We start from the raw sequence: 27887 nt of genomic DNA on the forward strand, positions 1-27887 counted from the left end.
GGGCAGTTTGGCGTGTGGACACAACACCATAACCAGCTGGCCTTTGAGTTCCCAGTGCTTCTGTAGGTGACTCTGCAAGTCTGCTTTCATTTAAAACCAGGCCTTTTGGTGGAAGGACGATGGAAGTCACCTCCTCAGCTATCGCTCCTCCCCTCACTGTAGGGCAACCTGAGCTGTCTGAAGCAGAAGGGCTCCCATCCTGGCAGAAGGGACACCATATTACGTTAACTTCTGCTGGTTCCCGCTTCTATCTTTCCCAGCCCCATTGTTTGGGCTCTACTCAGCTCCATCCTTCACTGTTCCCATTCACTGAACTCTTTCTTTTCCTTCCTCGCTGTTTTCCCCCTTTCTGCCAAGGCCAGGAGAAGCGGTGTTGAGCTCTGAGCGGGAGGCAGAGCCAACGCCAGGCTCATGTGCCGGTTACCTGGCATCAGTGGATGGAGGTGACGATGGGTCTGAGCAGGCAGGGTGCCTTGCCCCGTGTGCTGCCAGCATCTGGCGTGCGTCCCCTGCGCCAGCAGTGCCCGTGAGACCTGCTGGCGGCTGGGGCTGGAGCTCAGTCCCCGTCACAGCACGTTTTCCCAGCACAGCTCAAACAATGGCCACCTAAAATGGGAGGCAGCACCATGTCCCTGTCCTCCTAGGAGTCTGCAAAGGCTACCTTCTGTCAGCTCCGATACCCCGTTCCCATAGCAAAGCTTTCTCTCCATTGCTCGTAGCCAGTGAAATGCATGACGAGACTCTGATGTCCTTGATGCTACTGGGCTGTGACAGGCAAGGCAGGGACGGCAACGCTGGCTGCTCTCCAACATCCTTTGGAGGATCACCCTCCAAGTCGGCTCCAGTGGTGGGAACACCCACTGGAACATTTCTTTTTGAGATGAGAAGTAACCTAGCAGCCAGTACATGGGTAGGTGTCAGTGGGAAGAAGCTGTGCTTAGTCCCCAGGGCTGAGCTGCCAGGAGCTCCTGGGGGTCCTCACTCCAGACCTCTGCTCCGGCAGTCTGGACCACGCATGTGGTGACAGCCCCTTGGGTGTGCGGCTGAAACGTGGCGTAGGACCAATGCCAGCACCTTCCCCGTGAGCTCAGCCGCAGGAGGAGCTCCAGGGAGGTGTCTCGTTGGGGGACCAAAGCTTCCAGAGGAGGCACCTGCCCTAGGCTTCGTTTTTGCTGCCCAGTTTCTCTGCACTGATGAACGTTCCTCCTTTTAATGATTATTATTTTAAAGTGGAGAAAAGGACCTGGTGCCTTTGGGTCAGGTCCGTACGGAGGGTGTTTCTTTAACCATCAGATCCCTCTAGTTAGGCTGGGGCGAACAGCTCAGGAGCTGCATGGCTTGGGGTGTCTTTGCTGGGAGCGAGCTGCCCTCTCCCCACCTTCCCACCTCCACAGAAGACCTGTTTCAGCTCTGCCCCAGCCGTCGTCACCTACACCGTGTTCCCCCCACGGGCCCAGGAGGTGCGTGAGTATTGGTGATTGCACCAGGCAAGGATAAGCAGCTGGGCTCCACTTAAGCTGGGATTCGGTAGGGGATTAATTTGTATTAAGAGAAACACGCACTGCAAAGGGAGGGCTCGCCCTTCTCCTGAAGGTGGAGAGGCCACGGACGGGACACGGGGGGCCACTGGCAAATGCTTCATACACGTCGCCTTTCGGCACTTGGCCACGAGTGGCCACCAGAAGCCGATGAGGGATGCTGGTGTCTAGGGAGAGCGATGGGGAGCTAGGAGCTGTGCCAGCATTGGGCTCCCGCTGTTCGCGGGAGCACGGGCAGATGACTGGGCTCCCCTTCACATGCCTCCATGCAGAGCTGGCCCCCATGAGTGCTCTGCCTCGAGCAGTGCTTCGTGCTTATGGGGCATTTTTTTTCTGCAAGGGTTTTTAAGGCGATTGCTACCATCTGCTTGGTGTTTCTAAGCTACGAGCCAAGCGTATTCCTGCTGACACCAGCACACTTGCATGGATGCCATTGTGATGGCTCGTGCTCCATTTCTGCCAAGGAAGACGGTTCCACCGAGCTTGGCGGAGGTGTGCCCGGAGAGCGGGATCACCACGCCGGCACCCGCTGGGACTCAGGGCTGCGTCCTGCTCCTCTGGAGACAAGTTTGGAGGAGGGGCTTTCTTGCTTTCTCTCTCCTAAAATTGCATTTTAGGGCCTGTAAAAATGAAAAGCAGAGCTGAGAGGCCGTCACAGGCTAGGCCTGGTGCGAAGGCACCTGGCAGTAGAAGTGATGGACACGGGAGGTTGCCCGAGCTCCCTGGAGGAGCCAGCCACGCACAGAGAACTGCTTGGGGTTTGCTGTACCGGCCAGGACCGTCCGCAGCACAACAGAAGTCACTCAGGTGGCTTTGGCAGGGACGCAGCCTGCCCGACTGGCTGCACTGGCACCGCTGCTCCCGCCAGCGAGGCTCGGTCCCCGGGGAGCAGCCTCGCAGAAGGCTCCGGTGCCTGTGACCTGGGGTGTCACATCGCGCGGGGCCAAATGTGCCCTGAAGTTGTCCCAGCGGGGTGGGGAGCTGGGGACAGGGTGTGCCCAGCCCCCAGGATGGGGACAGGGACGAAGGTGTTAGGGCATTGCCTCCAGACCAGCTGCTGGTGTAGGTGAGCCAGGAAGAGATTCAGGAAAGACTGGTTTTATGGCTATTGCATCCAAAATTGTAGTGATTTTGGAAAGAAATGATACTGTGATGGTTTCTTTCTTTCCTATGTGTTTCATGCTGATTCTGCACGTGCAGAGCAGGGCCTGGAACCAGGCGGGTGCTGCTCCCCGCTCCTGTTTCACCTTGTTTTACTTTCTGGGGAGAGAACAGGGAATAAAAATGTTATTCACTTTTCTCTGAAAAACTCTTGACATTTTTCCCATAGCTCTAACCTTTCACTCAGAGTTTGTTGGAAGAAATCAGTTATATTGGATGCCTTGGTGTTACAATTCTCCTCTCCCCCTGCTTCCTCCCATCGTGCATGTTGTTTCTGCTCGCTGTTATTTCCATACCTTCTCTCTCCAGCCAGCCCTCCCCGATGCTGTTTGGAGCCGTTTGGGCATAGGCAGTGTACTCCATTCCACGTCCTGCCTCGAACATGTCCCAGCCCACTGGATTGCATTTTTGAACAAGACGGGGAGCGGGCAGCATCTTCCCATATCCCCGTGTTCGATCTTAAATGGCAAATGGGTCACCTTCCGTTAAGTGTGCCACACATTTGAAAAAAGCAAAACACAAAGGGAAAACCAATGAGAGAAATGGCAAGGTTTGGTTTATCTAAGGTATGAGCTAATTCTGCTTGCCTGGGTTTGATGCTACATCAAGCACCAGCTCAAACCGTAGACCTACCACAGAGAAACTGCACACGTTTGAGCTCTCGTCCTCCTGTAGCTTTGTACATACGTTGTCTGCTGGGGAAACGCTCCATTTTAGGAAGCGGCTAGGAATGTTTACAACAAATGATGTAAAAATCAATAGCCTTGCTGCTGAAGGGTCTGCCTCCCTGCTGGTGGTGAGCTCCAGGAGAAGGCATCTCGGTGCTCTGCTCCTGCGGCTTCCAGCTCGGCGCAGTCCTGGTTGACGACGGGTTACCCCGGGAGAAATGATAACACCCTCGTGTTCTAGTTTATAAGGTAGCAATCAGATCAGGTCAGGTTTATGATCCACCTAGCTTATTACTATCTCCATTAGTAGCTGCTGGCAGATGTTGGGAGAGAAGGATTATTACTCTCGCAATGCATACTTAGCTGGCAGATTATTGAAATTTCTTTCTAATCCTAAGCAGTTACTTGGGAGGTATAAATCCTTGAGTGATAACACTTACTTTCCTCTGTACTTTGATCTCGGCTAGCATAACCGATGATACTCTGATTAATCTGATTTTTGTTCCTTAAAGAAAGTATCATGTCCGTGGCATCGCGAAGCATTGAGTTCCACAGGGAACTGTGTTTCTCATCGTCAGATCTGAACATTTAAATAGTCGAACTCAGAGATACCTTCTCTCTTACATGGGGGTTTATATCTCTGTGTCCTTTGAAATTCATTTCTTCCTTTAAGTGAATCAAATCCCCTGAATGTTTTCAGTCTGTTGCTGCCTGGGTTCCTCCCATGCTCCCAGCAGCTGCGTTGCTCTTCCGTGCCCCGCAGCTGCCTCTTCCCCTGGCTCTGCATGGCAGAACCACGCATGGTGTCACAGATGAGGGACCCACTGATTTATAGACCTGCTTGCTAATATGACAGTTTTATTTACCGCTCGCTTCTGAGCACAAACTAGCATCTTTGGACCATCGCTTCCACTAAGATGTTTGTGCTCCGGAGTGCCTCCCTCTCTTCTGCAAATGGTTGGGGTTAATTTGGAACTGCATCGGCATGCGTGACGGGTCCTAGTTGTTGTTCCCCAAAAGTGGTACCTTGGATGTGCTTGCCCTGAATTTCACCTGTCAACGTGCTGTTGAATTCTCTGATTGAGCCGACTCCTTCCAAAGCTGCTTGCATGTGTATCTAGTCCCATCTGATGTTTTTCCCATCCATAAAGGATGGCCATCTTCTCACTGCATATGTATTCCCACTTAGGATGCTCCACTATTCCCTCCTACGGCCAGAATTTTGATGCCTCTGCATTGGAAGACATCCTTCTCCTTTACCTCGTGCTCTTCCCCATCCTCTTTCATTTCTCCGTCCCCAGACTGACCAGGCTTAGCTGAGATCTGTTGCATGGAAGAGCATGCTTTCAGATTGGTTTGCTTTTCAGGAGGCGAGGAGGCCCCAGCAGCTGAGCAGTAATGCACTTTAAGAGGTCCTTAGAAGAAAGGCTTTGCCACAGGTTTTCTCAGGTCAAATCTCCACCCTCCCCTGCGCTTGTTTTTTTTTCCCTTTCCTCCCATTTGAACAACAAAAAATTAGGACATGATGGGAAAGGTTGAAATGGATGGCGGTGGTTCTACTAGTCTGCAAGTTCGGCATGGCTCAGCCCTGCCAAGGTGTTCGAAGGGAAGACAAATGCCAGTCTCGTAGCGCCTTGTACAAATGAGGTGGCGTAACCCTGGCTCCCTCCTCGGCACTGGCTGGGTCCTGGGTGCTGCTGGCTTGGGGTCTGGTGCCTGGCAGCATGCTTCGAGAGGGATGCAAAATGAAAGACAGACAGAAGGACAGAAAAGAGGATTAGAAATCAAGGGCCTGATTGCAGATATTACAAGAAGAGGTTGGTTTTTTTCTGGAGAAGACGGAGGTAAAATGTGATAACAGCCTTCAAATACATAAAAGGTAGCTGTTGCTGGGGAGGAGGCAGTAATGAACCGTTCCTCCTTCCCCACACCTGTGTAACTTTTAAACCCTTTGGTATTTTCCCTTGCATTTATCCCCTTTGCTGCAGCTTCTGTCTGCCGCTGCATAGCGTGAGCCGGGGGAGCGGTTTTACCTCTGCCTGTGCCGTTCCCCATCGCTCTGAAGCCCCCAGCTGCAGGAGCCCTGTGACGCCCTGGGGGGCTCAGCTCAGAGATCCCAAAGGTTTGGAGACCTGGACTCAAACACAAGATCGGCTTGTATTTATCCTATATCTCACAATTTTGAAGGTCATCTTCTAGCCAGATGAGAGGAGCGTGAAGGGTGTTCGGTTAGCGTTGCCGGGATTAGGTTGGACTTGCTGCGGTCACGCTGACGGCACCCCGGCAGCGGCGTGGTTCGGTGGCTCTTGCATTGCTCTGGATTTCAGTGTTGGTGCTGTGCTGGTCACACCAAGGTGCCGATGTCTAAGCCAAGGTGGTCTCCAAGGCTCCTCTCCAGGGCCCACCAGGGTTGCAGCAGCAACTGCTCAACCACGTGCTTCAACCCTGAAGTGGGACACGAACACGTCCTTATGGATGGTGTTGAATCAGCACCTCCACACTTCTTATCCTGCTGTAAAATCTTTGAAAGCTGGTGATATCTTGAGCTAGAGATTTCTTCTGGCTCCAGCATTTCAGACGCTCGTGTACTGAATGACAAAACAACTGAGCGTCCCCTGCAGCCACTTCAGCAGGGACAGCAATAGGACGCAGTACGTGCAGTGGTCAGTTGAGATCGCTTTCCTTCTGCTTCACCACTTGCCCAGCTCAGCCTTCAGCAGGGCTCAGGCAGGGACACATCTCCGCAGCTCTTATTTATATATTTTTTCCTCCCCTCACTCCTCAGAGAAATCAATTCCATTCCCCAAACAATGGCGAAGGCCTTGAGGAGATATTGATCTGTGGCAGAGCTGGAGAGGGGAGCATTTGTGACACAGAGTTGCTCTTTTGTAAGTGAAAGATAATTACCAGATCATGGGGACACTTGCTGAATAGGATGACATTAAATAGGCATCAGGGTGAAGGGTACCAGTGCCTCTGAATGAAGCATCGGCATAGTGCTGTCCTCCCCGCCAGCTCCAGCCCCTCCTCCCTGCTTCCCGCTGCTATTTCTCTTGCTCCCCACCCCAGTCCCTGCTTTTGTCCCCCCAGTCCTTCCAATTTCATCTCCCTGTCCTCTCCCCATGGTTCCCGGTCATCCTGTCTCCCCCAAATAAACACTGGGCAACGCTGCCTTGAATCCCTTCTCGCCAGCTGGGGATCCCTGCTGCAGCAGGGATGCAGCCGGAGCCAGCCGGCTGCCGTCCCCGAAAACAGAGCAGCAGAAGGGGCTGCTCTCCTCGCCACGGTTTTGCTGGTGCTTCCAAACCCTGGTTGATTTATTTAAGCGATAGTAGGGAAAACAGACCACTGCAACAGCACCGAGCACTGTAGCAATGAACCCCATGATGATTTTAATAGCTTCCAGGTAAGGGGTCTTGGATGGGGCAGAGGACTGTCCCCCTGCTGCAAAGCTTCTGCTAATGGGTCTGGGGTAGGGGTGGCTGCTGGAGGACCCGGAGCCCAGGTCCTGGCTTGTACTGCTGGCAGTGGGTTCCCCTTTGGGAGCTCATGGTTGACTCTCAGCATGTTGGTAGTAGCCAAGCTCGTCTGCTTGTGCTGTCCCCAGGAGGTCCCAGCTCACTGGAGGTTGTGGGGACAAGGCGTAGCCACAACCATGCTGTAGCTGCGTGGGTGAGGGCACAAGTGGGGCTGGGTGTGGTGAGAGGGTCAATAACTCCTAGAGCTAGAGCAGAGCTGGAAAAGGGGTGCTCAGGAGTCTTGTCTCCATCCCGTGCTGCTCCCAGGACCTCGTGCGATGCTTTCCCCTCTAGAGCAGCACCTGCCACTGCCGTGAGTTACGGTCCGGTTCGGCTCATGGAGGAGCCACAGCAGATTTGTTGCTTGGGCTCTCCAAGGCATCCCCATCAGCCGGCTCTAGGGTACACGTCCCAGAGCGACGGGGGCCTTGGCACAAGGTGTGTTTCCAGGTGTCACATTAGCGGGCAGCTCTTCTGCTTGGGCTCAGTGTTGTGGGCACTCGAAGCCGCGTGGGGATGTTCGGTTGCAGGGCTGGATGCCGGTGCAATTCAGTGATGACTGGGAGAGCCGCTGCCAACTGCGTCTCATGAATTGGCACAGTGCAATGTGAAAAAAAACCCCACAACTCAAAATACTATGTTGTAAAATGTCCCTTTTTATTTACACTGATACCGGTAGCATTCTCTTAATTACTTGCTGATACACTACAAATGGATTATGGTGCGTTTTGCAGGATTAATGGATCCTTTGTAGGATGAGCCACCCTTGGACCAGGCACTCTGCGGGCCTGGGAGGGAGGAGAGAGGGTCCTATCCCTTTGCGGGGGCATCGGGAGCTGTGTGTCCCACCAGCCATCACTGACTCGCTAGGTCTCATCCAGACGGTTCATAAAATCTGCCACCGCAGCCTGAATGCAAGGTCTGTGCTCCCAAACACTTAAAAAACCCAGAGGGGTAATCGCTATCTTCATGTCTGTGCGGGCAAGTGACGCTGGGGCCCTTCAGCCTCACGCCCTGGCTCCGGAGGTTTCTTTTGATTCCAGCACATTTCCAAACCCCCTGCTCCAGCACTGGGTTTCTTCTAAAGAGGAGATGCTTCCCGGCTGTTATCAAAGTGGTATTGGAGATAACCGAGCGCTTTCCTTTACTCCCAGGGCGAAAGGGCTGTGGTGTCTGAGGGTGTGAGCTGATAACGGCGGGAGCTACCTCCAGTCGTCCCCTTGACTTCAGCAGGCAGGGAGCTGACACCTTCGGCCGGGGCTGCTGCCGTTACTTCTGCCTGGTTCCTGCTGCTCCCGTGCAGCACCTTTGGGGTTTGCATCTTTGCGTTTTGCACCTTTGGGTTTTGCCCTTTTGGATTTTTCACCTTCGGGTTTTGCACCTTCGGATCCCGGCCAGCGAGGTGCCGGGCCGAGCAGGGTGTTGGAGCAGCAAGCTGGGATTTCCATGCCTCCGTGAGCTGCCGGCTCCCTCGAGCAGCCCTGTGTCTCGGTGTTATTAAATGTCTCGGTGTTATTCCCTGCCATCACCAGGCGAAAGCTGGCTTCGCAGCCTGACCAGCGCCGTGTGAAAACAACAGAGTAGGGAACCTTGTGCCTTTAAAATTAAAAAAATAATAATAATAAAAAAAAAGCCCATTACCTTTATTGAATAAAATACCAACAATTTAAAAAACTCTTTTAAATATTGTTGCAGCATTTCCAGCTGTTAAAATCTTCTGTATTTAGTTATCATAATAACGAAGTGCTGCGGCTGATTTGAGCAGCGGGGAGGCAGCACCATTATTCAGAAGGGTTTTAAACGGTCGGGTTTTCTTCCTCGCAGTGGTGCTCTCTCGGCTATTAAAAGTCCCTTTGTTGCCTTGGCATCTCTGGCCTGGGTGGCGGAGGTGGCACCCGCGCATTGGCGGAGGGCCTCGCCAACGCTTAGCGACACAGCGGTGCCGCACGGCTTCGGCGGGATGCCGGGGAGCCGGGCATCGCGGGTGTCTGCGAAAAGCAAAGCAGAAAAGCTCTGCCGCGTCGCCGGGGAGGTCTCGCGCTGCAGAGTTTGTGGGGAGAAAGATACCGGAGCGAGCGAGACCTGGGATGCTGCTGCGGGGAGCGCAGGGCTATTTAGGGAGGTCTTCTCGGCCAAGCTGAGCCTCTAGGTACTGGAGGAGGTGGGCATGCCTGCGGCCAGGTCTGGCGGGGCGGGAGGGGGTCGTGCTGCGTCGGCAGCTTGACCAGACCGTCCCTGGCCTGACTGCAGAGACCCCCCGGCAAGGCAGAGGTGGTGGGGAGCGGGTGCACAGGGTGAGGTAGGAGGTAGGATGCCCACGCGCGCCGGTCGAGCTGGATGAGCGACGTTACGAAGGGCGCGCAGAGTCCTTGCTCCCTGGGGAGCAAGAGGTCCTTGTTGCGGGTGGCGGGGGGGGTGCAGCTGAGTAATGCGGGATGGGGGCTGGCAGCCTCCCTGCAGCGGCGCGTCCAGGGCGGCTCGGTCGGGGGATCGGTGATCGTGTAGGTGAGGGGATTGCTGAGCACTTGGTTTCCCGACCCCAAATTGGTGGGGATGGAGAAGAGGGCGGAGGCAGCCGGTGCGGGAGGCTGCTGCAGGGGCTGGGGTGGCTGGAGAAGCAGGAGCGCGCTGAGGACAAGGATGCGGCAGATTTCCTTCCTATAGAAAAATGCTATTTTAGTACCATCTCCCCAAGGTGGCGAGAGTTGGCAGAGGTGTGAAAAAGCGTGCAAAGACTCACGGAAACTTCTTGAACGGCCGGGCGGAGGCAGGCTGCTACCGTGCAGCCTCTGGGGACCACAAGAGCCGGTGAGCCCGGTGGGAAGGACCTGCGGTGTGCCAGTGCCCGTGGGACAGCTGAGGCAGGCAGGGGCCCTGGCAGGAGGTGGCAGAAGATGCCAGGTCCAAGTGACACAAGTTCACAGTGGTGCCGGCGGAGCGGCGGGCAGGGCTGGCAGCGACCTGGCCTCTCAACCGTCGCGTTTCGGGTGCCAGGCCACATGAAAGCCGTGTAAACAGGAGTAACCGTACCGTCCCCAGGCTCCCCGCCGCGGCGGCGTGTTCCCCAAAAGGTTACCTCCAACCAGCAGCGCATTGTGGGTAATGAGATGCAAATTGATAGCGAGACAATAAGGCTGTCTTGTGAGCCCTTCCGACGGGGGCCAGTGTTTAAAAGTCAGCCTGATTGCCTCGTTGGCAATTTGCATAGCATTAACCAGAGAGATTTTCTTTTTAAACTTGAACTTTTTTTTTTTTTTTTTCCAGAGGTCACCTCAAACTAATTACAGCTCCGGCACTGCTTTACAAAAGAGGGCTCTGCAGCTGCGATGGCAGGGTTGGAGTGTGAGGAGGAGACTTTCCCAGCGCAGGGTGGGGGGAGACCTCGTCTATGTGAACTCAGGCGGGTTTTTGTGCGCGCACCGAGATCGTTTAATAAGAGAGCCCCACTGGGTTCGTGTGGGTGCCGAGCACTGCGTCTGCTATGGGAGACGGCAGGGTCAGGGCTGGAGCCCCAGCAGACAAAAAGGGTCGATCCCCTCCGTTGTTATCTCCAGCGCAGGCACAACCTCCTTCTCGGGCTCACCTGCAAATGCAGCTTCGCTGGGCTGGAAGATGGGGTCACACCGCTGCCCGCTCGCGATGCTGCAGTGAAGAGGGTTGGAAAAGCCAAACCTTGGGGTGTTTGCACCTTTTCCTTCACCACGGTTTAGTTCAAATAGGGATTTCAAGGTGTTTTATTTGAAGTTGGTGTAAAAGAGACCAGGGACCTTAGCCAAGGAGGTCTACAGGACAGTGGTGTCAGGCTGCTGGGGGCATGGTCTTGTGGTTCTTTGGCTCTAACCTGGGCCATTTGCTTTTACAGTTGAATTCTGCCTGGGCTGTTAGTTTGGATTCAAACTGGGCTGCGAGTCCGCTTAGTCTTGCAGTTGGACTAGATGATCACTGTATGTCACTTGCACCTGAACTATCCTATCCTATCCTATCCTATCTTATCTTATCCTATCTTATCCTAGCCTAGCCTAGCCTATCCTATCCTATCCTATCATATTGCGGGTTCATAGCTTAGCGTAGATCTTTGCTAATCCAGTTCGGTTTGACCAGGGTGAGGAGCAGTGCTTTCACTGGGCAGCTCTGCCAGCGGGTCTGAGCAACAGCCTGGAGCAAAAGCAAGCAGCTTGGAGGGAGCCGGCGCTGCCATCTCTGCCCCAGCACAGCGGCTGCCCAGCCTGCGAGCAGGCACGAGGCTCTTCGGAAGTTCAGCTAAGCCGATGCGAACGCGTGGCTAGCCAGGGCTGAGACGGAGCACCTCTCGTTATCGAGGCTGTCTTCAAGACATGAAGCGCACGCTCTGTGCTCAGCGACCCTGGGTGGACGTGGGATGGCCCTTCCAGATGGCGTCTGTCTGCTGCGGTGTTCGGTGGATGGGGTTTGTCACCGGCTGTGCCACGGTGCGAGTGGTCCCTGCAAGGCGGCGAGTCCCTGCCGTGGGAGGCAGTGAGTCGGTGCGGTGGCAGGTTTGAAGAGCCAGCTGGACAATTTTATGACCATTAATATCATTTGTAGTTATGCAGGCCGTGGCTATGATACAAATAATTAAATCTCATGCTTGACAGCATCAGCCGATCGCTTGCTGCAGTCAGGAGTGAATCTCCTACGCAGAGCATGCGCGACTGATTAACTCTGTTACGGAGGTTGGTTTAGATCTCCTTCCTCTGGCTTGTTCCTCGGTTTCCTTCCTCCCAGCTGCAGCTGTGAGGTTCAGCACCAGCAGATCCCCTTTTCCTCCTTCAGAAAAGCCCAGCAAGAAAGTTGTCCTCCGAGGTCCCTTGGCAGGGGTGGAGGCAGGCTAAGCAGGACTATTCCCCAAGCTCCCCACCAACATCTGCTGTGTGCCCAGCCATGTCCCAGACACCCTGGCCAGGTGATGCTGCGGACCTGACACCTCTCAGATTCCCCTCGGTCCTCCCTGCTGCTGTTGTCGGAGGCTGGAGATGCTCGGAGGAGCAGCCTGCTCTGGGATGGCGTCCCAGCTCCTGTTGCCTGGTCTGCAGGTAAATCTGCCTGCTGGGGGGCATCCTCTGCTCCTGCCCTAGGGTCTTCAGGCCATTTGCTCATTTGCCTCCCAGCTTCTGGCAATCCTCAGGTCCTGAATCCTTGGGATCTTTCCCTCTGGGCTGCCACGAAGCACTTGTCATCCCCTACCAAGCCGGTGTGTGGCCATGGCCTCATCTCGCAGCATTCTTCAGCCTCGCCTCCTCTTCGTTGCCCGGAGAGGCTCCTCCTTCCAGGCTGAAGCCAGCTGGATACACGCACGTCATCTCCTTTCTCTGTGCCATCCTTCTACCCTGACTTTTAGCGTATTATTATCTGAGATGTTAGGCCCAAGAGCAGAGCTCACAACACTCCTCCGGGTTTGTCAGTGGCTCTGGCACTCTTGATGTCTTCTCCATTCCCTGAGCAGCCCCTTTCTGGGACAACATCCCAGCCAAGCCTGGAAGGACGAAGATCAGCAGCTCGATGGCACCGGGTTATTGAGCAACACTGGCTTAGCAGGTCACCGTGGCACAGTCCTGCTTAGCCAGGGACAGCAGAGCTGCTGCTGCCATGGCTCTGTACCTCGTCAAGGGAATCGGGGTGGGAAAACTGAGCAGAGAATATTTTTACATTTTTCCATCTTTTTTTTCTTTCTCTTTCCTCTTTTTTTTTTCCATTCCTAAAGATTGAGTATAATCAGAGCTAATCAGAAAATTATGAGCTGTCTGATTGCTGATTAGATTCCTAATGTTAATATAGTCAAGAAGCCTCTCTTAGCGTTGTATTTTAAGAGAAGTGTAAAAATAACGTCTTAGAAGGAGCAAGCCAGAGCTGCTGGAGCAGCAGGGAACCCAGTGCTGGCTCCGGTGAAGCAGAGCAGGGTTTCACGACTCGCAAGAAATTCAGGCCAGCAGAGAGGGAAGGGACAGGACCTACCCAAACTATAACCAGGTGTGTTGGCTTCGAGGGGGCTGCAGAGCCTGTGAGGAAGAGCATAAAACCAACTCTTCCCACAGCTTAGTCCTTGCGCAGAACCAGATCTAGGAATTTCACTGCTGTGCTCTGGGAGCGGGCATGCAGCTTTCTGTCTTACTTCCCTTCCCAACAAATAGCATCTTCCCAGATAGATTAGTTCTTGCATCTCCCAGTGTCATGCAGGTAAGAGACGGCCTCAGATGACGGTGAAAAGGAGCCCGGGATGTGCCAAACGTCGGTGAGTGGGACCGGCATGTCTGAACCTGGTGCTGAGCAGCCGACTGAGAGCAAGCAGCGTGCAGGGGATGTTTCAGCCAGAACATGGCACGCTCTGGTGGGATCACCAAGACGACGGCAGGGGAACTGGGCTGGGTTTTATACTCCTTCTTCCCAAAGCCTTCCAAAAAAATGTGCATTTGTGATGTAGGCTGTATCCAGGGTTTATCCTTCAACTCTTCCAGCTCTGCTGCCGTGGTGTTCCCAGTGCTGTCCCGGCCAGGCACCCTGTGCTGGGGTGGTGGCATTTGCTGCCTTGCTTTAGCTCTCACCCATTCAGAGCTAGGCAGGGACTGGGATGAGGCTTGTCTGCTGCCTGTGCTGCTCTGGCAGCGCCCTGCCACGGCTTTCTTTCCAGGACCAGGGAAGTGCTGGGTGCTGCTCAGCACCGTCATTACTGCCCCTCTTTTTGCTGGTCTCACAGATGCACCAAGCTGTTACGTCTGGCCGCCCTTCTCTGAATTTCGTGCTGGGCTTTCAAAATTAGAAGTAAAAAAATATTACTGCTTGGTGGGTGTGAGAGCAGGCAGGGCAGCGGGCTGCAGAGCTGCCGCGGCCGCAGTGTGGCATCCTGCGTGTGAGCTGGTACCGTACAGACCAGGGGTGAAAAGGCTTTGCTGCCGCCCCACTACCGTGGGACAGGCACTGCTCGGGCAGGAGGAAACCTCAAAATAAAAAAAACAAACCTGCAAAGCCTTGCTGACGGTGGTGGAGCCGCCCTTGCCCAAAAGGCAGGGGTGAGATGCCCTCTGGGGAGCTGGTGAGCACAGAGAGCATGCTCCCACGGATGCTGGTGGGAGCTGGGGGAAATCCTTGTCCGCTTGTGCTTGGCTGACCCATTGCAAAAATCTTTAGGGCCTTCCAGAAGCAGAATTGGAGGGAGATGCTGTGTGCTGGTGGCCCAGGGTTGAGGTTTTTCCCTTTTTCCCTGTTTAAGCGCTGAGGATTGATCCGCAGTGTCCCCAGCATGGGGCTGGTGCCTTGAACTGTGCAGTGAAGCTGCCAGCCCTTTCCACAACTTTCGTCCCCAGTCTCCACCAGCACCAGCGTGACAATAACTCCCTGGCTGAATGGCAGGTATTATGTTCTGGCACACTAATGTTCCCGTTAATAAGCTCCTCGCCATTCACCGGGTATTTTACTTGATTCATCCCGATGGCAGTGCTATATAATGGACTATATACTGTAATTGTCCCCCATTGTCACCACTTAATAACTTAGTATGATGTTATCACAGTAATTTGTATATTTTTTTGCAAACTTTGATGAATTATATTTTGTTCTTAGTGAATAAAAAAAAAATCAGGGAATGGTAAAAGAAGGCAGAAGTTAGACAGAAGTCTGCTCTAATTGCAGAGTGGGCTTAATAATACAAATGTCTGTAGCTGGCCTCCGCGCTGCTTTTGTTTCTGAGCCTTTGGGAACAGGCCACTGGGCCAGCTGGGAAGGAGCTGTTATTAAATAGCATTTATTTTTTAAAACATCTTGATCAGCAGGAATTGGCTCTGTGCTTGGGGAATTTATTTTGCTTTGCTTGTTCCTGACGAGCCCAACCTCAAACCCAGCGGGTGGGATTCATGTTCGTGTCCAGGGGCAAGGGGTGATGTCCGTGGGGTGGGTGCAAGAGCCAGGAGAATGGCCGTCATGGTGAGCAAGAGAGTGCAGGTGTTGGTCACTGTGCTGTGCGTGGCTCGGGCATCGCAACAGCCTCAACATCTACTTAGACATTTGGGGAGGAATTTGGGCCCAAGGTTGAGCAGCAGCAGGTAGAAAAGCTATGCTGGAGCCTGGACAAGCTTCTTCTCCATGTTTGAGCTCACTGGCTGCCTCTCCAGGTTAGATGTGCGACATCCCACCAGATATTTGTGGCTCTCAAGCGTTTGTCAGCATCTCCAAGTGCTTATGGTTCCTGACCCCATGTCTGGCAGGGGAAGGAAAAGTCCAGAAGAGATCAAACCCCAAATGCAATGAAAATCAAGGCAGGGAGATGGATGCCTGGGCTGGAGCGCCCCGGGTGGAAGGCAGGGGAGGGCTCCTCGGCATCCACGAGGCGGCAGGTAGGGACCTAAATGAGTTTTTCTCTGTAACACATGTCCTGACCTTTTTTAAAAAATGAAATCTATTTTATTAATTTTTTCTTTTTATCAAATCCATCCGTGAAACATTAAAGATATGACTGTGGAAAAGGTCAAGAAACGTGTAGTTGTTGAAATCTTGTTCCAGTTGATAGCTTTTCCCTTAGGGGAGCTCTTCCGCGCCTTGTCCTCCCCCACCTTGGTCTTTAAAACAAAAAATGTCAAGTCGTCTTGAGTTTTGGGTTTAACAGTAACGCCAAAACGTGCTCCTGGAGTGGGATGGAGGGACGGGCAGTGCGGGCTCCCCAGCAGTGATGCTGCCCTTGGGGAGCTGCAGGGTCAGGCCAGCGTTGCCGTAGGGAAAACCTGAGGTGGAAAGGATTTCTCCTGACAAACGCAGACCCCAAGGGAGGGCTGCAGGGTCTCCAGCTGTGCCGGAGCCGTGCGCCCCAGGGAAGGGAGAGGCTCCTCAGGGGGCTGGTCTGCAGTGAGGGCACGTCTCAGACGAAATGAATAAAGATGAAGTCCAAGAAATGGGTGTAGTGGTGAGTGAATGCGCTTTGAGGCCCTCTCCTTGGCTTCAGTGGCTCTTTATCTGCCGTGAGAATGGAAGGCAATCACGCTTGCCGAAGGAGAGGGAGGGCAGCTGAGCTCTCATTACAGGGGGCTTTATTAGCACCAACGCTTTCTGGGGACCATGTCTGCCGGGCAGGAGCTACATGCCCGGATTTGCGGTGGGAAGCAAGAGCACTCTCCTTACAAAAGGACCAAGAGAAGGAAGGAAAGAAATGAAAAGGCAGTAATGGAGTCAGGAGTGGGTCTGTATTGAAGCTCACTGGGAAAATTAAATTAAAGGAACATCTGTGGAAGCCAGGAAATGGAGAGACACAGGGTGAAGTCGAGTGAACACATCTCCTGCCAGGGGTTGGGCTGGGTGTTGGACACAAGGGTGGGCATCAGACCCCCTTGCATCCATGGTGGTTGTTTGCTGCTGTTTGGTTCCTTCTTTTATCGTAACACCAAGGAAGGTGCGTCAGGAGTTGGGCTTGCTGTGCTGTAAAAATGCAGAGTCAAACAACGCTGAAATTTTAGGCTCCAGACAAGAAAGAATAGGTGAATGGAGGGCAAAACCAAAGCAACAACAATCCCGCTCCATCAGCACAGCAGCAGACCAGCAGCCTGGATTTGTCTTGTCGTCCATAAGCATCAACACAGGGGTAGGGGTTGAAGGGAAGTACTGCTTGAGGATTTGGGGCTTTGAACAAGGAGGCAAAGGAGAGGGAAAGCACGTTGGGACATCTTGCCAAAGAGCAACGAAGCCTGAAGAGCTTGAGCTTTGAGCTTTACTGAAGAGCAAGAGGCTGAAGGGCCAAGAGAGGGTGAGCGAGCATCTTGATCTCAAAAAGGGGTGCATGATCCTTTTGCAAACCTGGACACTGGGCTGAAAAGTCTGAATGATCCCATCGGCCCAAAGGGCCGCTCAGCTGATCCTCCTGCGTCACTTGGGAGAGGGGAATAACTGCCCTGGCAAAACAAGGCCAGGATGGGGAAATGGCCTGAGATTTGTGTGTTACGTCCCTGGGCAGTTTATTGGTTTTCCCCATTTGCTGGGTGTGAGTGTTCCTGGTGCGGTGGCAATGCCAGCATCACCACTGTTTGGGGGCTAAGTCAAACTCCAGAAGCCTTTTCTTACATTTCTATCATGTAAATTCATAATAACGGATTTTCAAACTGAAGCATATAATGTGCTTGATAGATTATCAGGCCATCTTTACATCTAGCTGTTGTGAAACCGCAGTGATGGGTAAGTGCCGAAAGGCTGCCCAGCCCCTTCCGAGGCTCTGCCTTGCATCCTGCTGCTCCAGCCACTCCTGTTCGCAGCATCCAAAACCACGCGTCCTCCTTGGGAGGCTTTGCTCACGGTAGTTTCCTCTCAGGTCTTCAAGGGCACCATTCACCCCTCTGATAGTGCGTTTTCTGTGCTCAATCTCATCTCCTCCTTCTTGTTTGCCATTCCCCGTCTGCTGTGGCACAACCCCTCCTGCTCCCAGGGCAGGGCTGCGCACGGTGCTGGCCACGGGTGCTGGGAAAGCCCTGGACCCTGCTGAGTGCTCCACCCGGGTGCTGTCAGTGTCGTCCCCATGGCAGAAAGGGTGGAGGTGGATGTCCCAAAGGGATGGAAATGGGTCCTGGCAGCTGGGAGGCTACTCCTTGCCCCGTGGAAATGCCGGCGGTAGATGGATGAGCGTTGGGGTCACTGTGAGCTGACGCATTGGGAAGAACTATTTGGTGATCTGCTGAGCTTGCTCGCTTCCACCTCCCCGAAACTTCCCCCCGGTGCCTGGAGCTGCTGGGGCTTGACTGCCATTTTTCTGAAAGTTTGAGCAAAGGTGGTTCCAACTATGGTGCTTTTTCTTAGAGCAAAACACCACTAAAAAGTCTTTAACAGGATTTTTTGCATTGCAGTTGCTTTTCTTTGGTGTATTAAACTGGCAATTTAAACTGCTCTGGTCACATTTATATTGCGGTGGCAGTGGGGGCCCGAGTTACCGATCAGCATGCCCGACCCCTTTCAGGCTGTGGGAGCGTTTGCTGGTGGCACTGGGGGACTCGAGGAAGATGCCACGCATGTCTCTGAAGGGTTTCAAGCCGGGAAGTTTTGGGGGCTCCTCTTGGGGCTGGCTGGGGGCATGGGGTGGTGACATTTTGGTGCATTCGGGGGGGATTTCTGTGTGCTGAAAATCTGCCTCACCATAAAAACTTAATAACAGAGGAGCTCTCACTGCGCCGTGATGTGCCATATGGAAATCCCCACGCGGCAGCAGATAATAAACGAGGTGCTTTTTAAAGCTCGCACATCACAGCGCAGCAAGAGGTGATGCCTTAAAATAAATCGATTGTAAGTGGTTTCCAGTGCAAACTTTGTAATAGCTTCCGCTTGAATGAAAGGCAGAGAGCTAAAGGGGAGGATTTCAAAGGCACAAAAGGCCTCATCCCCGTGGAGCGGGGAGCCAGGGGACCGCTGGGATGCAGGCATGATGGCCGGCTGCACTTTGGGTTCCCAGGGATGCCCTTCTGCTTCTCACGGGAGCTTCATTCACTGTTTTTGGTACCAAGTGGAGCGCTGGCAGGGGAGGGAGAGCCACTCCCTGAACTTCTTGTCATCTTAACGTGGGACTTCTTTCTCCAAAATAAGGAGTAATAAGGATAAGGAAGGAGTCTATCTTTTTTCTTTGGAGTCTCTGGCTGCTAAGCCCTGGCTGGGCAAATTCCTCCTTCTCCTGCCCAAGTGGCAAGCTGTATCACTTCCTCTTTTTTTTTCATTATTTTTAAAAAAAACGTTCCCCCAAGCTCTAAGTAAAATTGATTTTTAAGTGAAACTATCTCTTATAATTGCCGCCGAAATGCCTTTTGGTTATTGTAATGGATTTTGAACTGTGACAGGTCCTGCTTCATGATCGTAACTGGAGCTCTGCAGATTATTTGAGTGTGGTTAGGGAGCGCCATTGGATTGAACGATTGGAGTTTATATGAGGAGGAGGTGGGGCTGGAGCAGTGGGCTGAGATGCCAACTAACATGTTTGCTGACCCTCCTGACACCACAGAAGCTGAAGCTGCCCTGGGACCTCGTGCCTTAAGGCGCCGTCTCCCGAAAGCCTTTGTGGGAGCCTTGTCCCTCCAGTCTGCCAACCCCACCGCTCGCCCATCGTGGGAGCCACGGTGCGCTGCTGGTACAGGGGGAAAAGGAGAGAGAAGAAGCCCCGGGGCAGCACCATCTCCTCCTCCACAGCTTGGTGAATCTCCCGCTGTCACATTTCCCCAGCCCTGACCTTCTAGCAAACGCATCTTGACCTGAATTATTTCTGGTCATCTGAAACCTCATTGTGCAGCAAGCGAGCTCGTCACCCAGCAGATGAGAACCACAGGAGAGAGTCCCCAAGCCCTTCCAGTTGTGGCAGAGCTCTGACAGACCCACGGCGCTGTGCCGGGATGCCGTGTTTGTGCCCAGTAGCTCTCCTGCCCCATCCCCACCATGCCGGTGCCACGGAGCACACAGCAGGTCCCTGGCATTAGCTGTCCCCAAAGCAGCCGATGACGAGAGCCGTGGGTAGCGGCGCTTGCCAGGCTTTTAGCTTTGGTGAGGGCAGCTGGCAGCCCTCCCGGTAGCAGCGGCGCTGCAAGTACTGGGGCGCTCAGACTGGGATGGGCAGCCTTGAAGTTGGGCAGCCCTAACACTGCTGGGACACGTCGGTCCCACCTGCAGCCGACGGACAGTACCGGAGCCATGTTTGTCGGGTGGTTTGTATCCATCACCCCTCTGGGATGCTGCTGACATGCCCCAGCGCTTCAGCACCTCCTGGGAGCCAGCTATCAATATTCCAGCTTCATCCCAAAAGAGACTTTCTTCCTTGCCAGCCAGGGTTTTGTTTAGGTGATTTAAGTCCAGTTAAGCCGTAACTGGTCTCACTACTATGGAAGTGGGAGGCACTTCCATCAGGAACAGACTGGGCTTTCTCTGCCGGGCTCATCTCGTGAGCTGATGCTCCAGAAGAGAGCGAGAGGTGTGAAATGAGCACGATTTAAAGCTGCTAGGCTTGGATTTATCACCTGGGACAGCCTTTGAAAAGCTGTTTACATCCTTAGTTTTCTTCTCACCATCAAATACTGCCTAAAAGGCGAAAGGGATGGCTGATGTGCAGTCCTGAGTCCTTTTCCTTTTGACGACGCTAATGAAATCAAAGTAAGGGTCCCGATGCCAGCTTGCTGCAGCAACTCTATTGCCTGCTAGCCCCAGGGGTGAGTTTGGATCAGGCTGAGATGGAGGAGGTTGCTCCTGTGGCTGAGGGACAGCAAGTGCCGGCTGTCAGAGCGCTGGCCCGGCTGAGCACATCCTCCGTTATCACCTCTCATATCTCAGAGGCTTGCAGTGTTTGCCCTAGTTTGGACTTGCTGGGGAATGTCCTCTAGTTTCTCACCTCTGCCTTTTTCAAGCTGCATGGCAGAATGTAGCTGTTTGGAGCACCGTTCCCACCCCACGCTGCTGGCCAGGGGCAGACCAGGGCAGCATGGAGAGCAGCTGAAGCCTCCTGCTCGGCTCTTCTGCTGGCTGACTGTTGGGATCTCGAAGCAGAGGTCCCTGCTTTCTTCTCCATCGAGCGTAGAAGATGCAGAAGGGTACTGTGACTGCAAGTAGCGTGGCAAAGGGGACAGAGGAAAGTGGTTTTTCTCAGGTCCTAAACAGAGGAGGCAAGTGCGGCTGGTTTGGCTTCCCAAGGGACCACCTGCATCCCGAAGCTGGGCAAAAAGCACCTTCCAGCAGGGCTTTAAGCATGATGGCATTTAGCAGTACAGTTCAAAGGCATATCTAGCGCAGGAGCAGGGTTTGTTGCCGTACGTCCAGGGTGAAAGGCAGGAGGATGCGGGAAGCAGCGATGCCGGTGTGGCCGAACGGTCCTGCTGGCTCTGCGCAGGGGAAGGGGAGAGTGAGAGAGGCCAAGCCTGCCTGCGCCTGCCTATACCTGGTCCCATTTGTCCATCCTGCATCCCATGTCTCTGTCTCACTGCTGGTGGAGGTGGGGACAGATCCTGCACCCTGGTGTTTGCCCTTCCTCCCCCAGGAGGGATGAGGCAGTGGTTGTTTGGCATTGGATCGGTGAAAACAGGAGCCGAGGAGGGTCCGAGCAGCTCAGCTGAGGTTTTGCTATTGCTGGTCCCCAGGGGCAGGTGTCCCCGTGGGGGCACAGGGCACAGCCCCCCCACCCTCCTCCTCCCCTCCTGGGGAGCAGTCAGGGCGACGGGGAGCAGCGACAGAGCTGCTCTCTACTTGTGATTTTGGAAAGCAAATGTCAGCCCTCGTGGAGGGCAGAAACACCAGGAGAGGGGTAACAGAGAGGGGCTTTTCTCCAAGGGGAGGAGAACTGAAGAGAACGTCAGGCAAGGCTCGTGCCATAGGATGCCTGGTTAGCTGCATTGTCCTTTTGCCCTTGGTGCTTTTCCGTTTGCAAGACGTTAAGCTCTTCTGGAGGCCTGAGCGATATTTTGGGGTAGGAGAAATGCCCCAGACAGCGAGTCTCCCTTTCCTCCCCACCCTGCCCCTGCAAACACATGGGTACCTCTCTGCTTGGGATGTTTCACTCCTCCCCTCCCTGTGCTTGTTAGGACTGGTGATGGTGTTTCTTACCGGTAAAAATTGTGGCTCTGGAGGAGAAGGAGCAGGGACAGATGCTGGCGGGGGAACAAGAGCCACGCACTGCTGGCCTGCAGAGCTATGAGTTACTGAAATGGTCAGTAAAATGATGAAAGTTGTGGCTCTGAGGCTTGTCCCAGGCTCCCAGGGCCAGGTGCTGGCGGTGCCACTGCCGCGCACGGGTTCTGCAGTGGCTCTGGCTCTGGGTTTGCTCCAGGTTTGTGGTTGTAACCCTCGCTGCTGGCGGGGCTGGCTCTGCAGAGGGGTCACCCCGCTCACCGCCCTGCCAGTCCTCAGCAGCAAGCACCGGCTGGTACCACACCAGGGTCTGGAAGCCCTTGGAGGATTTACCACCCCCTCTTTACTATTCACTGGGGCTTTATTTGCCCTCCCACAGGCAGGACAGCGTTAGCAGCCGGTGCCGACTCCAGCTCCATCCTCCCTCGGGCACGGGCTGGAGCCGGGCATGAGAGGAGGAGAGACGGGCTCCAGCCATCCCTTTCCCTCCGCGTGGCCAAGGGAGTTATTGACAAACATGTTATTGACAAACAAGTTAGTGCTCCGAAAGAAAAATGCTGCAGCATGTTTGAAGCTGCCTCCTTGATCAATACTCAGCCGTGGCTGAGCCTGCTGCCGACTGGATTTCAGATGACGGCTGCGGGGGTAATAAGAGCCCTGGGATCAACTGTCTCGGAGATTATTACAGGATGAGATGCTTCGCTGCTTTACAGTGTTTACTCAAGATTTATATTCCTTATGTGTATATAAGGGGGTTGTCATCTTTTGTCGCCGGTTGATCATTTTTTGATGGCGGTGTGCGCGCTGTGCCGTTAGGGTTTGCTTAGGGGGGTGCGTGCAGCAAGTTCAGTGAATGGGGAGAAGACGGGCTGGGGACGAGAGGGAGAGCCAGGGTGGGGGCACCCCGGAGCTGGTGGCAGGAGGTGGGACTGTGAGAAGGTGCCCTCTGCTCTGATGCACCCAGGCAGACCGGGACGGAGGTGCGTGAAGGACGTGGAGCGGGCTTTCGCCTTTCCAGATGCTCTGCAGTGACAGATGCAGTTTCAGGGTGCCCTGTCCGGGGAGGGGGGGCTGGTGCCATCCTCGTTCCTTCATGGTGGAGGAGGAAGAGCTGCAAAACCAGCTCCCAGGGGGTGTTCCCACCTGGGGCTCGGGTGGCTTGACTTTGTCATGTGTGTTTGTTTTTCACCTTCTCGTCTTAACCTTTCACCTGCGTTTTCTTGCTCTGGGAGGAGAGCTGGAATGATAAGATGCCGCGTGGAGCTCTCTGGCCCAGCAGCGCGGGGCTGTTTTAATCTCCAGCAAAGATCTCTCCTTCCAGCTGTGTGCTCAGGTGCGGGAGGTTAATACACTTCACGCCGTTGGGGAAGGCGCTGAGATGAGGGTGATAACAGCCCTGCGGAGGAAGTTAAATGAAGGCTTAGCAGGAGCCGCTCTGCCTCGGAGCAAATATCCCTGGGCGCACGCAGCCGCTGCGTGCTGGGCTGTAGCTGGGCCCTTCCTTACCCGCTGCGGGGAGAAGCCGGGGTCACTATCCCAGGCTCCCTAAGGAGCATCCCCCAGCATTGGCACAGACGTGGGGTGCTTTATTTCTGTGGGGAGGCTTGGGACGCAGGGGTGGTGTTGCTGCCGTTACGCAGGGCTGCTCGGTCTCCTTTTGCAGGGTTTTTGCTGTAATCCTGTTTTATAAATCCAACCTTGGCCTTTGGCCTCCCTGTGCCGCTCTGGTCTCTGCTCCGCTGCCTCCCAAGTTAAACCCACTGATCTGACTGAGGCGGGAACAGCCAGGGCATACTTATTGCCACGTGGGGGCTGGGAAGAGAGATTTAGCAAAGCATTGGACCAGTTTCCCTTGGAAAATCGCTGTGCGAAAGTATTGGAGCAATGCAGGAGAGCTCCGGGTGCGATGGGGGAGAAGGGGTGAGGAGGAGGAGGTGGGCAGCACCCTTGGGTGCTTGCTACATCGGGGACAGTCCCCCAGCGCGCTGGCCCCTCAAGCAGTGGGGATGCTGATAGCAGGGACGGTCCCCTCCGCCGAGAGGGGAGGTTGCGGTCCCTGCCTGCGCCAGCTCCGATGCTCAGCGCGTTTCCCACCACCTCGCTCCCAGCAGCTTCTGGGCATCAGACGAGCTGCCCCCCAAAATGTGCCACCGTGGACAAGCACGTGTGGGTGAGCCATGTTCCAGGTGGGGTGGGTGAGCTTTTGTGGGTGAATGAGGCTGAGAAGCGAGGTCCTGGAGCAAAGTGGGGGAAAAACAGCAGCTGTGTCTTTGGAGGTGCCATCCTCTAGGCAGACAGAAGGTCACCCACCTCGTCCCCCCTCTCCTTTCCCGCGTGGCTTTCAGGAGGGAGGGCGTGCACCCGGCCGTGCCACCTTCACCGCCGCCTGCCCATCCCGAGTCCATGCCGTCCCCAAGGCTCCTTAATCCCCGGTGAGCCAGTGGGCTGAGCAGGGAGCTCGTGATGGATCTGCCCGGGTGAGCAGCGAGGCGGAGAGGAGCGCCGTGCGGAATACGAAAGATTCCCTTGCGCCGAGGCGTGATAAAGCCCGCGCAGCACCTTCCCCCTCGCAGACCCCGCCATCGGGATTTCCAGACACCAATCCCTTGTAAATCTCCTGCTGGCCTTTTATGACCTGCAGAGTCATTTCAATTCAGTGTTTTCAACCTCTAAATCTCCTGTCCTTAGCCCTCAGTGACTTCTGGGGAAAAAAGTGCCCTCCTTAAATTGCCACGGCCAGGACAGTCCCTGCACCACAGCCTGCTGGAAATTTGCAGGCATTTCACACCCGTGCTTTATTTTTGGTAATTCCTCTAATTTTTTTTGCTGTAGGAACCACACAATTGACAGCCTGAGGTCTGAAGCCCCCAGGAGGTTTTGGTGGCTGCTGTGTACGCGCACGGGACCCCTGCCCGGCTCCCCGTTGCGCTGCCTGCATCCTGGGCATCTCGCAGTCCCCGCACGCAGCGCACCTTGAGATGGACTGATTGATCTGTAACACTTGAAAAATAATGGTTTAATCATTATTAAGGATTAGAAATAATCCTTGAGCCGTATTGATCACGGTAACATTATTCATGATGAACTCATTTGGCATTAATGGGGACATCCTGCAGCAGTGTGTGGCTCCAGGCAGACCCATCACCTTTCCCATGGAGACATGGCCAGGGGGGTTGTTGGAGCAGCAGCACCTTCCCGGCCCTAACACACAACTCCAAGTCCTGCTTGTGAGCAAAGCTGTCCCAGATAGTCCCCTCGGGGACTCTGTCCTTGTTGCCACGGTTTTGGAGGGTCCCAAAGCCAGCGATCACCCATCGCTTTCATGCCAGCAGCCCATCTCTGGGCAGGGGCTGGCTGGGGCTCCCCTCTAGCACCAGCCAGGGATGGGACAGGACGGGATGCTCCCATGGGAGCCCCCCACCATGGCATCGCTCCAGCCATGTCCCCCCACAGGGATGGAGGCGGGCAGAGGATCCCCTGTTGCAGAGGAGGGAGGGATGGCTGGCTGCCTGCTTGGTCCCTCTCTCCTCCCAGTTCCCATCTTGGTCACGGGACTGAAATGTCTTTAGCGAGGAAAACACTGCAGAAGCAACAGCTGGGAGGCTCTGGGGGCACTTCTCCAGGGGTGGGTGTCTGACAGCGGCCGGGAGCTGGCACGGCACCCTGCTGTGGCTGTGCCATCCTGCCGCGGGCTCCCCCATCCCTGCAACGTGCTATTTATCAAACAAGAACATCTGGATTTATTTTTTTTAAAAAACAAAGTTGTGTCCGGATCGACTTTGACGAATTGACATTTTCCAGAGGAAAAATATCTTCTGTCGAAGTGTCGTTCCTGGGTGTAGCCGTCCCTTACTGCACCATTTGCAACCCTCCAGGCACTTTGCACAAGGCGATGAATAGTTAAAGATGTCCATAAATCTCACCCTGGCCCATAATAAACAAACACGCTCTTATCAAGTATAGAAAAATGCATATTTCATCACCGCTGCCTTAAACGCAACTTGGAATAAATGCTCGCCTTTAATCAGCCATCTCGATATATAACCAGAGCACAAAAGCTTTGAGAGATGAGGTGCAGAATTGGGCCACAGCTTTTCTAGGTGGCTCTGGGGAAGCAGGGCTGTGGCTGGGCAGGTGAGCCCCTGCAAAACCGCCCTGAAAATTAACATTACTTGGCTTTTCTGTGCAGCTATGCCTTGTCTCCCATTCTCTTCTCTCCACCACCAGATCCAGAGGTATTTTGCTTCAATGCTCAGCTGGTAGCTGATCTTCCCCCTCGGATGCTGGCCATTGAAAGCAAGCACTTTGATTTGGAAATCAAGATTAAAAAAAGAAAAAAGATTAAACAGGAAAGTTTCCACCAGTGCATGCCGAGATTATGCAGTGATGGATACGTATTTTCCCGCATCTGATAAGAACAAGCGATGTTCTCTGGCTGGGCAGGGCCAGATCTGTGATGTCCTTCACTGCTCATCACCTTACTTTAGAGTACCTGTGCTTTGCCACGCTCCCAGTAATACAGCACCTGCCATGGTGGCCCTGCTCCCGCGGCGCTGCCGGGGTGGGTGCTGCCGGGGCTGGGTGCTGCTGCTCTCCTGCAGGCAGCGGAGGCACGTGAAGGAGACACCACGAAGCCTCGGGACTTTCTTTCCCCTGAGCATCCGCTTAGAAGGACTGAGGCATTTTGCATCCCTGTGTGCTGACGGGAGCACTGGAGGAACTGGTGACAGCAGGGACGGCGGCTGCGGCGCGTGTGGCTGTGCCCAGGACTCCTGTCCGCCTCTCTGGAGATCGTGGTCTCGTGTGTGCGTGCTCTCCTAGCCAGGCATTCTCTAGGCCCTGGGGAAATAAATTCCCAGGAGCGTAGCTGGACTTCACAGCCACCCCAATGGGCTCCGGCCGGCATGCCAGACCCCCACGGAGCAAAGGAGTGCTGTTTCTTTCTGGGATTTGTGGTTCACAATGTGAAAGTCAGGTATGCAGTAGTGCTGGGAATCTTATGTGCATCTCTGCAGTGCTGCCCAGGCAGTGATTTGGGGTGGTGGTTTGGCGCAGGGTGTCACCCCACTGTCAGTGCTCCTTCCTCCTCCTCCCAGCCGATTCGGGGGGCTGGAGGCAGCCGGGGCTCCCCTCCCTCCCCGTGCTCTGCCTGCCGGCATCACTTGCGCGGAGCAGAGCATGTCCCGTTCTGCTGAGAGGTGCAGGGAAACGTGGAGCAGGCGATGCAGCAGCACCCGCCGTAAGGCACATCTTTGCTTGATGCGTCTCCCACTAACTCACTAGGGAGCCTTCCTGGGCTGCAACAGCCTCACAAGCCTCGTGGCCAATTAATCCCATACAGATTCGCCACCCAGCCCCAGGAGCTGAGACCTCCGCGGCGTGTATTTCCCGGGAGCCTTGTAAAGCTGACGGCCGGTGGGGAGCGGGCTGTGCCGGGTGCTGCGAAGCTGCGGGGATAAACCCTGCACCCCTGCGAGCAGTGAGGGTGCCCGGCACCCGGGGGTGCGGGTGGCCCTCGGCTCTGCGGGCTGGCTCAGGACACTGTGCTACCTCCAGCTGGGCTTTGGTGCTAATGGGGTCGTACAAGCCTGGCAGGCAGCTCCCCAAGCAGCTGCCTGCACCCCTGGGGGCCTGGGGCTGGTCGAGGGATGGAGGGAAAGGTCTGTGTCGCTTGTTTTGCTCTTGGTTTTATTTGGTTAGCGATGCAGAGTGGATCTTGTTGGAAAGCCTGGAGCTCTTGCCCTGTCTGTCCCCTTTGGCTCCATTAAAGGCCAGATTGCAGCTTTTTCCCAGCACTGCCAGTACCCCAGGGGCTGCCTGGTCTCCAGCCCTGCCCTGCTGTACCCTCCGTGCTGGTGAGGCCTCTCACGGCGGAGCCCGAGCCCCGCGAGGCTGCCCCGGTGCTGAGCATCGCCCCGTCCCGCTCCTGGCGAGCCCCGGTTCCTCTGGCTACCCCAGCGCGGGCAGCAGCCTGCCCGTACTGCCTGCTGCCTCTGGAGCCATCAGGATGGAGATGCTTTCGTCTCCTTGGAAGCCTCACGCGCTTTAGTGGGAGAAGGTTGTGCTTGCCCTGGCTTTGGGTGAGACCTGGCCAGGAGCTCAGCCCCGGAGCCTCCCGCTGCAGGCAGCGATCGCAGGCAGAGCTGCCGCGTCTCACAGCTCGTTCCTCTCCTGGGAGCACTGGTGTGTTGCAGACGGGCTCAGTGCCGCCGAGCCGATGGCCCTGGGCGTGCGATGGGGTGAAGGAGAGTACGGGCATGTGAAGGGGTTAATCTGGGTGGGCAGAGCTGCGCATCTCAAGGGGGCATTTCAAGGGGGTTTTCGAAGCATTTTTGAAGGGTCTGCCCTGCCCTGCAGAGAGCTGGGGGGCAATCAGTGCAGGGACCCGTGTTCAGCCCTTGCCCCGCACTGCAAACGAGGGCCTGCCCGGCTCCAGC

At 54.9% G+C, this 27887-nt stretch overlaps 1 protein-coding gene across 3 annotated transcripts in view; it reads left to right on the plus strand.

Annotated features, from left to right (window-relative positions):
• The window catches only part of CACNA2D2 (calcium voltage-gated channel auxiliary subunit alpha2delta 2), a 227823-nt gene that overhangs the window by 154315 nt on the left and 45621 nt on the right, over window positions 1-27887 (plus strand). The window lies entirely within an intron of this gene.

Source organism: Aquila chrysaetos, chromosome 20 (genome assembly GCF_900496995.4).
Source record: "Aquila chrysaetos chrysaetos chromosome 20, bAquChr1.4, whole genome shotgun sequence".
In the NCBI taxonomy this organism is placed as follows: Eukaryota; Metazoa; Chordata; class Aves; order Accipitriformes; family Accipitridae; genus Aquila; species Aquila chrysaetos.